Raw genomic sequence first — 15,840 nt, forward strand, 5'->3', positions numbered from 1 at the left:
AATGCCGAAAGAAACCATGCAGATTCTGACTCCAGAAGAGGAGCACCTGGAGTCCAGAGACATCAAACAAAAAGAAACCATGCAAATTTTGACTCCAGAAGAGGAGCACCTGGAGTCCAGTGAGATAACATCAACAGAAATCATGAAGATTTTAACTCCAGAAGCGGAGCACCAAGAGTCTAGAGAAACCACGTCAACTGAAATCATGCAGATTTGGACTCCAGAAGAGGAGCGCCGAGAGTCCACAGACACCGCGTCAAATGTAATCAAGAAGACTTTGACTCCGGAAGACGAGCACCAAGAAAGCAAAGATGCGGAATCCAATTCTCCACAACTGATTGATGTCACCTGCACCGATGCAACATCAGATCATTCGCACCACTCGCGAGAAGACGAGCACCAAGAAAGCAAAGATGCGGAATCCAATTCTCCACAACTGATTGATGTCACCTGCACCGATGCAACATCAGATCATTCGCACCACTCGCGAGACGGAATGCTCAATGACTCAAATTATCCACTCGGGACACTCATAGAGTATAACAAGAAAAACAAAAGTCAAAAGAAACACAGCAAGAACAAAAACAACATGAAGCGCGACAAGACCAACAACAATAGCAAGAAGCACAGCAGAAACGAGAACGACAACAGCAAGAAGAAAAGCAACATGAAGCGCGACAAGACAAACAACAATAGCAAGAAGCACAGCAGAAACGAGAACGACAACAGCAAGAATAAAAGCAACATGAAGCGCAACAAGACAAACACAACGTCAGGCACAAAGATAGCGACAACGACAGGGACAGAAACAACAAGAATGGCAACAAACACAACAAAGTCAGGAACAAAGATAGCGACAACACCAAAGACAGAAACGACAAAAACAGCACCAAGACCGGCAACGAGAACAACAAAGTCAGGAACAACGACAGTGCCAACACCAAAGACGGAAACGACAAAAACAGCGACAAGTACGGCAACGAAAACAACAAAAACAAGAACGACAGAAACAACAGCAATGAAACAACGACTTGTACACAATGGCACTACTTGGCACATGACGGACAATGCCACAGCGCATGGCAAAACGATGACAAGACTACAAACATGTCATGGGATGACGACGAATCGCATAAACACACGTCTGCTCCAGAACGAGCAAGCACACCAGCATCCAAGGCGGATGAGACAATAAATCAACACCACAAGCACAAAAAAAAAAGTCCATGCCAGTCAACATCAGTGATGTGACCATGCAGACACCTCGGGATGACGCATTGGGTACTTAAGATAACAAGGAACACCAACAACATTCACAGCGGACTTGCAATATCAATATCACCACGTCATCAACAACAAAAAGAAAAAAAGCTCTGAACAAATTCATCAAGTTTGGACTCATAAATGTTTTTATTAAGATTGGACATATAAATACATTGGCTTTGTTAACTAAGGCAATAGCATCATCACTTGTATAGATACGCATATCATAAGTTACTGTTTTGTATAATTTTCTTTAATGATGTACAGAAACTATGTAATGAGAAAAGGGGGATGTGGTGATCGTAGATTGACTAGATACAAAACAACAGAGCAAACACGAGCGGGAGAGCTATAAATACACTGGGACAGGATGTACAATTTTCTTTAACGATGTTCAGAAAATATGTTAAGAAAAAAAGGGGGATGTGGTGATCACAAGTTAACCAGATGCAACACAACTGAGCGACCACTAGAGGGAGCACGGGAGAGCCATATAAATAGATCAGGACAGGAAGTAGGAAACACTACACAGCAGGCAGAGCTAATAGCTGGACACACAGCAGCTAGGATAGCACTGAAGGTAGCCGTACGTAGAGCTCTGAAGAATGAACGAACTCACAATAAAGCATCTTCTCCACATTTGAGACTGCGAGCTTTATTAAGACACGAGGAACAACACAAGCATGACCTCAAGCCAGCCTGCACTTAAAACTGTTACTGAAACTGTGTGAACTCCTCCAACAGCACAGAACTTCCACTAGCTCCACAGTAACAGAAGAAAGCCAGAGGTCCATCACCAGAAAGTTCCATGCTGATGCCTTTAAATAGCATCAGTCCCTTGTGCAACTGAACACTTAGTCAGCTATGTGTATTTAAGGGAGGGAATTAACAGGACCTGTAAGGTTGAAAATGGTAGATCGATAGGCAAATTAGCATTAGATGCTCACTGACATCATAATCTCTGTATGCTGGGCAGCATGGTGGCGCAGTGGGTTAGCCCTGCTGCCTCACGGTGCTGAGGTCCCAGGTTCGTTCCCGGCTCTGGGTCACTGTCCATGTGGAGTTGCACATTCTCCCCGTGTTTGCGTGGGTTTCGCCCCCACAACCCAAAAGATGTGCAGGGTAGGTGGATTGACCACGCTAAAAATTGCCCCTTAATTGGAAAAAATGAATTGGATAATCTAAATTTATATTTTTTTAAAATCTCTGCATGCTTCTGGTACATACACTGCAATATTATCTTTTCAAACATTCTAGTCAACACGGGCTGCCAGAAGCAGTTCTCCTCTCCAGGCTCACGCACTGACACAAGTTTTACAGCCCTTGGACACGACTCTCCCAAAGGAGCGTGTTTAGCCACGTGTTTCTTGCCACTCCACCCCCCCATGCAACATCCATGTCTGGCAACCCTGACCTGATTGCACACGGGCAAAAAGTGAGTTTGGCAATGCCAACCTGGCACCCTGGCAGTGCACATGCCACCTGGCAATGCCATCTGGGCATCTTGGCAGTGTGCACCCAGATGGCACTGCCAGGGTGCCCAGGTGGTGCCAGCAGTATCACCCACCCCAAAGGCATGCAACTGGGGCCTCTGATTCCCTTGAAATACCCACAAGTGCCATTCCATCTGCTGGATGGCACTTGCCCGAGGTCTCTGAGGCAAAGGGATTGTGTTCCAAAGCCTCAGGTACCTCGGGAATCTGCATATTAGAGTGAGGCTTACTGCCTCGTTCTAATATGCAAATTTGCTAAAAATTGATTCCGGCCATTCATATCGCAATGTCTCATGAAATCTCGTTGAATCCCGCGAGGCATGCCGAGCGGGGTGGATCCCGGGAGCGGAGTCTCCGGCTTTCAATGGCCACCCTGCGCCGCGGCGAACTTCTTTTCTGTCGCAGCGTGGCCGTTGGATCGTGCCACATTTTTTTCTTCCTGTTATCTCTCCAAGATCCTAGTTCTGATAGCAAGAATGGTTTGTGTGCCGCTGTTCACATTTTAACCTTTCCTGCAGCATGTTGGAGAAATTGTTTCCCGAAGGGCTAATTAAATTATTGAGCTGGAAACACTAAAGGTGGCATTTTATAGTTGTTTTATCTTAAAGGTTCCTAACCTATAACCCCTGGCCTGATTCAAACTCAGCTGAAAAAACTATATTCAAATCTTTATGAATCTAAAAACAGTAGAAGGGGGATTGGAAATGTTTGGAGATATGAGGCTGGCACTGATGTGTAAATAATCGAATTGCCCTGGGAAGTGAAAGACTGCTGGGTTTTCATAGAGCACACTTCAGGTGGCCTTGGAGGGCCAGTTCAAGCAGGCTGGTGCCTAAAGGATCTGACTACAGACTAGGCTGCAGCAATCAGGGCCAGCTGGCTGACTGACACTAGAAAATGCACTGGCAGAGAAGTGACACTGGTAGAGTGGCTGGCCAGGGAGCAGGCATACTGTCATTTGCAGGGAGGACAAAAGGTGCTTCTATAGATCCAAAGCCACTCTCTGGGAACAGCACTTGAGGACTCCCAAGGACGCTGCAGGAGAACAAAATGCTTGTGATCTGACACCTTAGTAACCTTTTCTGACACTGGCCTCCAAAGCCCTGATGGTAGCTGTTGAGCTTTCATACCAGCAACATGAGCTCAATTAGCTTCCATGGATGCAGTTTGGGCTGACATGGAAGTTGTCGAGATGGATTCTACTGCTGTACTGATGGAGCTGACACGCGGTTCATTCAGTTCATGTGGGCAAATACCATGCTGGCCTTCATAGTGAGAGGGTTTGAGGATAAGTATAGAGATGTTTTACTGCAATTATATAGGGCATTGGTGAGGCCACAACTGAAGTACTCTGTGCAGTTTTGGTGTCCTTATCTGAGGAAGGATGTTCTTGCTATGAAGGGAGCGCAGTGAAGGTTTACCAGACTGATTCCTGGGATGGCGGGACTGTCATATGAGGAGAGACAAACTCAGTTAGGATTATATTCATTGGAGTTTAGAAGAGTGAGAGGGGATCTCATAGAAACTTATAAAATACTAACAGGATTAGATGGGATAGATTCATAAAGAATGTTCCCAATGGTGGGGGAATCCAGAACTAGGGGTCATAGTTTGAGAATCGGGGTAAACCTATTAGGACTGAGGTGAGGAGAAATTTCTTCACCCAGAGAGTGGCAAATCTGTGGAATTCGCTACCACAGAAAGTGGTTGAGGCCATTTCAAGAAGGAATTGGATACCACTTTTGGGGCTAAAGGCATCAAGGGATATGGGGGGAAGGCAGGATCACAGTATTGAACTTGATGATTATAATGCCCCAATCATAATGAACGGTGGAGCAGGCTCAAAGAGCCAAATGGTCTCCTCCTGCTTCTATTTTCTATGTGTTTAATAGTCTCCATATTCTGCGTAAAACATTGATTTTAATTAAAGCTTGACTTTTCTATGGATTGTATGTGGGTTCTCTGTCCTCAGCCCTAGCCTCAAATGTCTACATGGTATTATTATCTGTGTTGGTGCTTGCAAGAGTATGATCAAGTGATAGTACCTCTTCCCCAGCACCATGCTCCCATTCCTCCACTGGCTGAAGGGTGTCAGCAACTGAAATAAAAGAAAGGGATAAGGCTTTAACTTCTTGTGTGACAAAGAGCAGAGAGAAAGAAGTGAGTATTGAAATCATCTGAAACTTGTTATGAAAAGTGTGTAGGGTGAGGGAGAGGTCAAAAGAATCAGAGTAGATATAAAGAAATTAATCATGGAAGAACTCAACTGTGCCAGATGCACTGGTAAAAGTGAACGTTCTCCATGCCTGCGTGGGTCTCACCCCCACAACCCAAAGATATGATGAGTAGGTGGATTGGCCATGCTAAATTGCCCCTTCATTGAAAAAATAATATTTTTTTTTTTTAAAAAGTGAAACTTCTAATTTCTTGCTGACGGAGAAGTTAATTTGGAGGGAAGTTAATCTGGCGAACTGGCCTTTTAATGAGCATACATGACATGCAAAAGAGCTTCCCAACATTGCCCAGGCTCGACCCACTATTAACCTGCCTTTAAAGTTCCGAGGACATCACACCAAATGTTCATCCCGCTAGCCGAACACTGATTTTTGGCTTCCAGCCAAATGAAGGTCCCTGCCCGCCAAGCTTCCTGCAGTTGGTAGGGAAGATTCCGCCCATTTGAACATAAGATGGAAGTTTTGGATAAACAGAGTTTATAGTAACTGTAGTGTGTGAGTATGTGGTAAAGAATATTTAGTGAAGTGCGGTGGAATTATTATAGGACTCTGCAGAGGTCGTGGGGAAAGGGAATGTTATGAGTGCTGCATTTAATGAGGCTGTGAGTGGGACAGCTATGATGAAGAAGTTCTTTAGCAACCTTTTCACAGTGACAACACTTGTTAGTTCATTGATCCCCCCCCCCAGGATTTTCACAGTAACTTCATTGCAGTGTTACTGTAAGCCGACTTATGACACTAATCAAGATTATTATTATGTTCTTATGGCAATACTTCTGGCATTGACATCCTCATTTAAGCCCTCCACCTTCTTACTGTAGGTGCCTAGAGGGCTTTGTGCCCTATAAAGGTGGAGGTATGACTAGGGAAGAGTGATGTCCCTCCTCTTCTCCCCTGTCTGCAGCAATTCTCCAGTGCAGCATCAAAGGTGCCTCTTCTCTCCCTCCTTCAATCATTTCTTCCAGAATTTGCACTCCAGATTTTTACATCCACTATCCACCTCCCCTTTAAGAAGTGTTGGCTGCCTTTAAGTAACATTGTGGCCTCCCCCAGTCAGCCAGCAACCAGTGAATAGAATGAGTTTTGTCGACTGCACGCACAGATCATTATAATTAACCAGTGGCATGGATTGTGCCTGCATCGGTACCATCTGATGCGGGTAGTCTGTGCCCTTTTTCCTTTTGCGCACCCATGTTCGCACGTAATTCAATTTATAGTCCAGCGATTCAGGAGTGAAAGGGTAAAACTTCGTTAAAAAAATACCTTTTGGGTAGATCAATTAATTTTTTTTGATCTGAGCATGTTGAGTGGAAAATCTGCCATAGTCTGCACAAGCATGAGTGCTCTCATTCAGTACAGGGACTTGATGTTGATTGTTGCCTGTTCAGGTGAAAACATTGAGTTGACATTGGCAGCATACTGAGTCAAAATTACTCGATGCGTTTTCAGATCAATTAGACAGCTGTTGCTATAGAAAAGGATTTGGTGTCCTCAGAAGAATGAACAAGTAGGATAATCACCCTAAAAAATATTTACTAGAATCTAAAAAAACATTGACTCGAATCTAAAAGCAGAAAAGTATACATGTGCTTGCATTTAGTCTGTAGGGTTTCAATAATAGGATTACTTTGATATTTCTTTTGTTTTTATAGACATTCGGAAGGCAGTGGCAGTGGGATTTGCATTCTACTCAGCGTAGCAGTTTTTATTGCTAAGCTTTGAAGTAAAAGCAAAGGGAGCTGCCGACAGTTTTGGTCCCCTTTCTTGAGGAAGGAAGTAAATGCATTAGAGGCTGTTCAGAGAAGGTTCACCAGCTTGATTCCAGATGACGGACCTGCCTTATGAAGAGAGATTGAGCAGGTTAGGCCTCTACTCGCTGGAGTTTAGAAGAATGAGAGGAGATGTATTGAGGTATATAAAATGCTAGATGTAGAATGGATGTTTCCCCTCGTTGGACATAGAACGAAAGACCATAGTTTTAGGATAAGGAATTACTTCATTCAAAGGGTCGTGAATCTGTGGAATTCTCTACCCCAGAATGCAGTGGACACCAGAACACTAAACAAATTTAAGGAGGAGATAGATATATTTTTTTAATAATCTTTATTGTCGCAAGTAGGCTAACATTAACACTGCATTGAAGTTATTGTGAAAATCCCCTAGTCGCCACATTCCGGCACCTGTTTGGGTACACAGAGGGAGAATTCAGAATGTCTAAATTACCTAACAGCTCGTTTTTGGGACTTGTGGGAGGAAAGCGGAGCACCCGGAGGAAATCCACACAGACACGGGGAGAACGTGTAGACTCCTCACAGACAGCGAACCAAGCCGGGAATCGAACCTGGGACCCTAGAGCTGTGAAGCAACAGTGCTAACCACTGTGCTACCGTGCTGCTCATATAGCGGGATGAAGGATTATGGGGAGTGGGCAGGAAGGTGGAGATGAGGCTGAGATGAGATCAGTCATGATCGTATTGAATGACAAAGCAGGCTCGAGGGGCTGAATTGTCTAATCCTGCTCCTAGTTCCTATGTTCTTATGTTTAGCTCAGTTGGATAAGGATTGCACTACAGGCAACCGGGTCCTGGATTCAGAGACCTACAGGTTTCACTCAGTCATTCGTTATTCCAAGGACGATAAAATAACACATTAGAAATAAGGCTGGGATGGATGGAGGCTGGGGATGCATGGTAAGAACAGGTTGCTGCACAATCTATGCACACGGGGATAAGTACTATCCAAAACTATAATATACCAGCTAAAATACGAGTGAAATCCATTAACTGTTCTGTAGAAGGATCAATTAGTAATAGGAATAATACAATTGCTTCTTGAGTGGGAGTATTACAAATACCTGTTAAGCTTGCACTGAACTGTCCCAACTTGAATAACACTGCAGTGTGCAAAAATAAATCAAATTGATCAGTAAACAATTAAAAATCTACTTTGCAAAAATTCAACATCGAAGAGGAGCAGGTTCCTTCACATGGAGGGAGTTAAAAGTAGAAAACTAGTCATGGCATAAGCATTTCAGAAGGAGAGCATACCTTAATCAGGTAGATTTTTATTTTCCCTTCCTTTGCTGCTAGCTTGCCTGAAGGTGATGATTCTTGCTAAAATATGAACCCACAGGCAGCTATTTTCAGCAGATAATTATCTAATGGAGGTACCACTGCCAAATCTAGGCACACACAATACACACAGTAAAGTAAGTAAAGTCACCGATGACCATAGGCTGCTTTTCCCTTTGAGGGGAGAACTGACTGGTGGTGATTTAACCTGAGCTTCACCACACCTCTGGCAAGGGACAAAGTTGAATAACCACAGCCGGTACAGGAATTGAACCCAACACATATATATATACACACACACACAACTTGCGAGGTGTGATACCATGTGTTTGTTTTTTTTGTGGAAGTTAGCTGATATAGCTTTGTATTGGTACCAATATGGAATGGTGACTTTTTGTTGTTGTTTAATGGTTAAGGTGATATATGGAATATTTTTTTTTTTAAATATAATTTTTATTGGAATTTTTTACAGAAAATATAAAACATAACGACAAACAATGAAATGCAACAAAATAACCCATAATAACTGTAACACCCCCAGGCCGTATCGACGCATGTATCACATCCCCCCCAACCCCAATAAAGAACAAAAGAACTTAAAAATAAATTAAAATTAAATAAACAAACATAGTCATTGTCCGCCCCCCCCCCCCTTTTCCCTCCCCCTTCCCCCCCTCCCCCCCGGGTTGCTGCTGCTACTGTCCCTGTACCCTATCGTTGAGCCAGAAAGTCGACAAAAGGTTGCCACCGCCTAAAGAACCCTTGTACCGACCCTCTCAGGGCGAATTTGATCTTCTCTAGCTTAATGAAACCCGCCATGTCATTGATCCAGGTCTCCACGCTTGGGGGCCTTGCATCCTTCCATTGTAGCAAGATCCTTCGCCAGGCTACTAGGGACGCAAAGGCCAGCACACCGGCCTCTTTCGCCTCCTGCACTCCCGGCTCCACCCCAACCCCAAAAATCGCGAGTCCCCATCCTGGCTTGACCCTGGATCCCACCACCCTCGACACCGTCCTTGCCACCCCCTTCCAGAACTCCTCCAGTGCCGGGCATGCCCAGAACATATGGGCATGGTTCGCTGGACTCCCCGAGCACCTGACACACCTGTCTTCACCCCCAAAGAACCTACTCATCCTCGTCCCAGTCATGTGGGCCCGGTGCAGCACCTTGAATTGGATGAGGCTAAGCTGCGCACACGAGGAGGAAGAATTAACCCTCTCCAGGGCATCAGCCCATGTCCCGTCTTTGATCTGTTCCCCCTCGCGGGAAGTGAAGGGAATCCCTCCACCTGCCGCCTAGCAAATGCCTTTACCTGCAGATACCTGAACATGTTCCCCGGGGGAGCCCAAATTTCTCCTCCAACTCCCCCAGGCTCGCAAACCTCCCATCAATAAACAGGTCCCTCCGCTGTCTGATGCCCGTTCTGTGCCAACCCTGAAATCCCCCATCAATGTTCCCCGGGACGAACCTATGGTTCCCCCTTAACGGAGCCTCCATCGAGCCCCCCACTTCTCCCCTATGTCGCCTCCACTGCCCCCAAATCTTGAGGGTAGCCGCCACCACCGGACTCGTGGTATACCTCGTAGGAGGGAGCGGCCACGGCGCCGTTACCAGGGCCCCCAGGCTTGTATCTCCACAGGACGCCCTCTCCATCCGTTTCCATGCTGCCCCCTCCCCCTCCATTACCCACTTGCGCACCATCGACACATTGGCCGCCCAATAATACCCCGAGAGATTGGGTAACGCCAGCCCCCCCCCATCTCTACCCCGCTCCAAGAAGACCCTCTTCACCCTCGGGGTACCATGCGCCCAAACAAAGCTCATGATGCTGCTAGTCACCCTTCTAAAAAAAGGCCCTAGGGATAAAGATGGGCAAACACTGAAAAAGGAACAAGAACCTCGGGAGAACCGTCATTTTGACAGATTGCACTCTGCCCGCCAGCGATAGCGGTACCATGTCCCACCTTTTAAATTCCTCCTCCATCTGCTCCACCAGCCTTGTAAAATTAAGCTTATGGAGAGTCCCCCAACTCCTGGCCACCTGCACCCCCAGGTATCTGAAACTCTTCACTGCCCTCTTAAATGGGAGTCTCCCAATTCCCTCCTCCTGATCACCCGGGTGTACTACAAATACCTCACTCTTGCCTAAATTTAACTTATAGCCCGAGAAGCCCCCAAATTCCGCTAACAGCTCCATCACCCCCGGCATTCCCCCTTCTGGATCCGCCACATACAACAGCAGGTCATCCGCATACAGCGATACACGATGTTCCTCCCCACCCCGCACCAGACCCCTCCATCTCCCTGACTCCCTCAACGCCATAGCCAAAGGTTCAATCGCCAGTGCAAAGAGCAAGGGGGACAGAGGGCACCCCTGCCTGGTCCCACGGTAGAGCCTAAAGTGCTCCGATCTCCTTCCATTGGTAACTACACTTGCCATCGGAGCCGCGTAGAGCAGCCTCACCCATTTGATGAATCCCTCCCCGAATCCGAACCGCTCCAGCACCTCCCACAGGTACCCCCACTCAACTCTATCAAATGCTTTCTCCGCATCCAGCGCCACCACTATCTCCGCCTCCCCCTCCACTGCCGGCATCATAATAACATTTCGCAGTCTCCGCACATTTCTGTTGAGCTGCCGGATATATGGAATGTTACGTAGTTGATTTTCAAATCTTTGTAACTTGACCGTTTAATAAACAAAATAGTCAAGGGCGGCTCGGTGGCACACTGCTGCCTCACAGCGCCCAATACCCAAGTTCGATCCCTGCCCTTGGTCACTGTCCATGTGGAATTTGTCCATTCTCCCAGTGTATGTGTGGGTCTCACCCCCACAACCCAAATTCGTGCCGGGTAGGTGGATTGGCCACACTAAATTGCCCCTTAATTGGAAAAATAATGAATTGGGTACTTTAAATTTCAAAAAATAAATAAAATATTCTCAAGTGGCTTCTTGTGGGTGCACTCTGGTGGTGCTCTGCAGTAGAGCCCCGAAAGGGTCGACCTCTTTATGGTGGTCTGCTGTGCCCGCCACAAACTGGCCCAGCAGCGGAGCGAGACAGTCTGAAATAGTGAGAAGCTTGTGGGGACTCATTTCTGGCACTAAGTGCCTTTAGTATCATAGAATTTACAGTGCAGAAGGAGGCCATTCGGCCCATCGAGTCTGCACCGGCTCTTGGAAAGAGTACCCTACCCAAGGTCAACACCTCCCCCTATCCCAATAACCCAGTAACCCCACCCAACACTAAGGGCAATTTTGGACACTAAGGGCAATTTAGCACGGCCAATCCACCTGACCCACAGGCCGTGATCTCGCCAGAGTAGCCATCAAGAAATACCTCGCCAATCGTACTCAAAATGAAACTTAGAAATGTTCCCGTTAAAATCTTGCCCAAGGGACGGCACAGTAGCACAGTGATTAGCACTGTTGCTTCGCAGTGCCAGGGACCCAGGTTCAATTCCTGGCTTGGGTCACTGTCTGTGTAGAGTCTGCATGTTCTCCCCGTGTCTGCGTGTGGGTTTCCTCCGGGCGTTCCGGTTTCCTCCCACAAGTCCCGAAAGACGTGCTTGTTAGGTGAATTGTGTTGGAACCAACAATTCTACGGACACGTGCTTGTAGGATTAGAATAGTGGTTTTAATATACTTACAACAGAGCCAGCCTGTTAACCGTTGAACTTTCGGTGAACTGGCCAGCTAACTCTGTGGCACAGATCTTTACACAGCAGCTCCCGGGGGAGGAGTCCTGGGCGGAGCCAAGGGAGAAGCCCAGTACAACTCTCGAGTATTCCCAGAGCTACTCCCCCTGGTGGTCAGGTAGTGCAACTGCACTTACAATATAGACACATATATATACAGATTATAATACCGTGTGAATCACATTCACCACATTCACCCCCTGTGAAAAAAATCGAGTCCAGCGGGGGTGGTGGCTCACAGAGTTAGTCTGTCCGGTGGACGAATTGTTCTTTTCGATCTGCGGAGCACCGGGGTTGCAGCCTCTTGATGTGGCTGGGTGGGTGTTGAGAGCTGGTGTACGATGGCAGACTCCGGGGCGGGTCCCGTCCAAACTTCATACACCTCTGGCTCGACCGGAGACTGGGGGCGCTGGGGGCGGGCTGGTTCTGGTGCGTGGAACCGGTGGGGTGAGCTTTGGAATCGGGGGCGCGAGGGGGCGGCAGCATAGGGAACGGGGTAAGGGATTCCTCAGTGGGGGTGGGGGGCTGGATCCAGCGGGTGCCAGGTCCCGAAGGGATACTGTGTCCTGGCGACCGTCCAGGAACTCCACGAATGCGTACTGGGGGTTGGAATGGAGGAGGAGCACCTTTTCAACAAGGGGTCACTTTTGTGCCCCCTGACGTGCTTCCTCAGGAGGACCGGGCCTGGTGTCCTCAGCCACGCCGGAAGTGAGACCCCCGTGGTAGTGCACCTAGAAAAAATGAAGAGTCGCTCGTGAGGGGTTTGATTTGTAGCAGTACAGAGGAGGGATCTGATTGCATGGAGCGCGTCTGGGAGGACTTCTTGCCATTGGGAGACTTGCCGTTTTCTAGACCGGAGGGTCAGTAGGACGGTCTTCCAGACCGTCGCGTTCTCCCTCTCCATCTGCCCGTTCCCCCTGGGGTTGTAGCTGGTAGTCCTGCTCGAGGCGATGCCCTTGTCGAGCAGGTGCTGACGCAGCTCGTCACTCATAAAGGACGCACCCCGGTCGCTGTGTACGTAGCTGGGGAAACCGAACAGGGTGAAGACACTATGCAGGACCCTAATGACTGTGTGGGAGGTCATATCAGGACATGGAATGGCAAAAGGGAATCGGGAGAACTCGTCGATGATGTTGAGGAAATAAATGTTCTTGTTAGTGGAAGGAGTGGCCCTTTGAAATCGATCGCAAGGCGTTCAAAGGGCCTAGAAGCCTTGACCAGGTGGGCCCTGTCTGGTCTATAGAAGTGCGGTTTGCACTCCGGACAGATCGGGCAGTCTCTGGTGACCGCTTTTACCTCCTCGTTGGAGAAAGGCAGGTTTCGGGCTCTGATGTAGTGGGCGAGCCGGGTGACCCCTGGATGGCAGAGGTCAACGTGGATGGCTTTCAGACGGCTGATCTGCGCGCTGGCGCATGTCCCGCGGGATAGTGTATCCGAGGGCTCGTTGAGCTTCCCCGGTCGATATTTAATATCGTAACCATAGGTGGAGAGTTCGATCCTGCACCGAAGGATTTTATCATTTTTTATTTTGCCCCTTTGCGAGTTGTCAAACATAAAGGCAACCGATCATTGGTCGGTGATGAGGGTGAACCTCCTACCTGCGAGGTAGTGGCTCCAGTGACGAACAGCCTCCACGATGGCTTGTGCTTCCTTCTCAACAGAGGAGTGTCGGAGCTCTGAAGCGGATAGGGTACGGGAGAAAAATGCAACGGGCCTCCCTGCCTGATTTAAAGTGGCTGCTAGAGCTACCTCTCAGGCGTCGCTCTCAACCTGAAAGGGAGTGGATTCATCCACTGCCTGCATGGCTGCTTTGGCGATGTCCTCCTTGATGCAGCTGAAGGCCTGGCGCGCCTCAGCAGACAGGGGAAATCGTGTGGCCTTAAAGAGTGGGCGGGCTTTGTCCACATATTGAGGGACCCACTGGGCGTAGTACGAAAAGAAACCCAAGCACCGTTTGAGGGCCTTGGGGAAATGAGGGAGGGGGAGTTCTAAGAGGGGGCACATGCGGTCCGGGTCTGGGCCCAGGACTCCGTTCTCCACGACGTAGCCGAGGATGGTCAGTCTGTTTGTGCGGAAAACGCATTTCTCCTTGTTATAAGTGAGATTTAATTTCTGTGCCGTTTGGAGAAAACGGTGGAGGTTGGCGTCATGGTCCTGCTGGTCATAGCCGCAGATGGTGACATTGTCCAGATACGGAAACGTGGCCCGCAGCCCGTACTGGTCTACCATTCGGTCCATTGCTCGTTGGAACACCGAAACCCCGTTAGTGACGCCGAAAGGGACCCAGAGGAAATGGAAGAGGCGGCCATCGGCCTCGAATGCCGTGTAGTGGCGGTCCTCCGGGCGGATTGGGAGCTGGTGGTATGCAGACTTCAGATCCACCGTGGAAAATAGCCGATATTGGGCGATCTGATTAACCATGTCTGCAATTCTGGGGAGGGGATACGCGTCTAGGAGCATAAAGCGATTTATGGTTTGGCTATAGTCGACGACCATGCAAACTTTTTCCCCGGTCTTGACGACCACCACCTGAGCTCTCCAGGGACTATTACTGGCCTCTATGATCCCCTCACTGAGCAGCCGTCGGACCTCCGATCGGATAAAGACCCTATCCTGTAGGCTGTATCGCCTGCTGCGAGTAGCTACTGATTTGCAATCTGGAGTGAGATTGGCGAAGAGAGGAGGGGGGGGGAGATGCGCAGCGTGGCTAGGCTGCAGATAGTGAGTGGGGGCAGGGGCCCGCCGAAGCTGAGGGTGAGGCTCTTGAGGTTGCACTGGAAATCCAGGCCTAATAAGAGTGGCGCGCAGAGGTCAGGCAGGACATAAAGTTTAAATTTTGAATAACTAGCGCCTCGAATTATGAGCGTAGCGACGGTGCGTCCTTGGATTTGGACTGAGTGGGAGCCCGAAGCGAGGGCGATTGTTTGGCTCACAGGAAAAATAGAAAGCGAACAGCGTCTTACCAGCTCTGGATGTATAAAGCTCTCGGTGCTCCCGGAGTCAAAGAGGCATGGCGTGTTGTACCCGTTGATCTGGACCTCCGCCATCGAACTTCGTAGGTGCTTGGGGCGGGATTGGTCTAGGGTAATCGCGTTGAGTTGCGGGTCGCGTGATGAGTGCCCGGGAAAGTCGTAGTCTTCCGAGTGGGCGTCCAGTCGAGTAGATGCCGGTACGTTCTGGCGAGCTTGATGCAGGATCGCTGCGCTGAGTTGCGGGCCGCGTGGTGAGTGCCCGGGGAAGTCGTAGTCTTCTGATTAGCTTTCTGAGCATGGAGATGCAGATGGGGCCCGTGGATCGCACGTGGTGTGCGGCGAGGAAGATGGTGGCCCCCATGAGTCGTACGTGGCCGGCCGCATGGTGGGGGTTTGCTAAGATGGCGGCCCCCATGGATCGCACGTGGTGGGAGGGGGCAGAGTCCGGGCGTAGGCCGCAGCGTTTCGGGCCCCGCTGGGCATTCTGAATTCTCCTTCAGTGTACCAGAACAGGTGGCGGGGTGCGATGACGAGGAGATTTTTACAGTATGTCCTTGTCTCCTTCCGTCGGAAGTTTTGAAGCTGCAGGTATCTGAGTTCATTGCCTTTAGCTAGTTGGAATCTTTGCGTCAGTTCTTCCAGTGTTGTGACCCTACCAACTGTTTTACTAGGTGGACATCCCTCAGCTGAATGCATACAGTGGGCTGCACAGTAGCACAGTGGTTAGCACTGTTGCTTCACAGCGCCAGGGTCCCAGGTTCAATTCCCGGCTTGGGTCACTGTCTGTGCGGAGTCTGCACATTCTCCCCGTGTCAGCGTGGGTTTCCTCCTGGTGCTTCCTGAATGACGTGCTGTTAGGTAATATGGGCATTCTGAATTGTCCCTCAGTGTACCCGAACAGGCGCCGGAATGTGGCGACTAGGGGCTTTTCACAGTAGCGTCATTGCAGTGTTAATGTAAGCCTACTTGTGAAACCAATAAAGATTATTTGTTTTTAAAAATCTTTCCCAATATCTCCTTATGAGGCTCAGTGTGATATTTAATTTTATAGTGCTCCTGTGAAGCAACTTGGGCCATTATATTATACTAAAGGCACAATATAAATATAAG

General features: G+C 48.6%; 1 protein-coding gene across 8 annotated transcripts in view; it reads left to right on the forward strand.

Moving 5' to 3' along the window:
* Positions 1-15,840, forward strand: part of si:ch211-15d5.11 (nuclear receptor coactivator 7) — a 211,452-nt gene that overhangs the window by 54,433 nt on the left and 141,179 nt on the right. Inside the window, exon 4 of one of the 8 annotated variants that reach the window (XM_038796562.1) lies at positions 6,643-6,850. The exons of the other annotated variants lie outside the window; for them this stretch is intronic. The gene's annotated coding sequence lies outside the window, so the exon portion shown is untranslated. The remainder of the gene's footprint in view (positions 1-6,642; positions 6,851-15,840) is intronic. 8 annotated transcript variants of the gene reach the window in all.

This window comes from Scyliorhinus canicula, chromosome 1, assembly GCF_902713615.1.
Source record: "Scyliorhinus canicula chromosome 1, sScyCan1.1, whole genome shotgun sequence".
Lineage (NCBI taxonomy): Eukaryota > Metazoa > Chordata > Chondrichthyes > Carcharhiniformes > Scyliorhinidae > Scyliorhinus > Scyliorhinus canicula.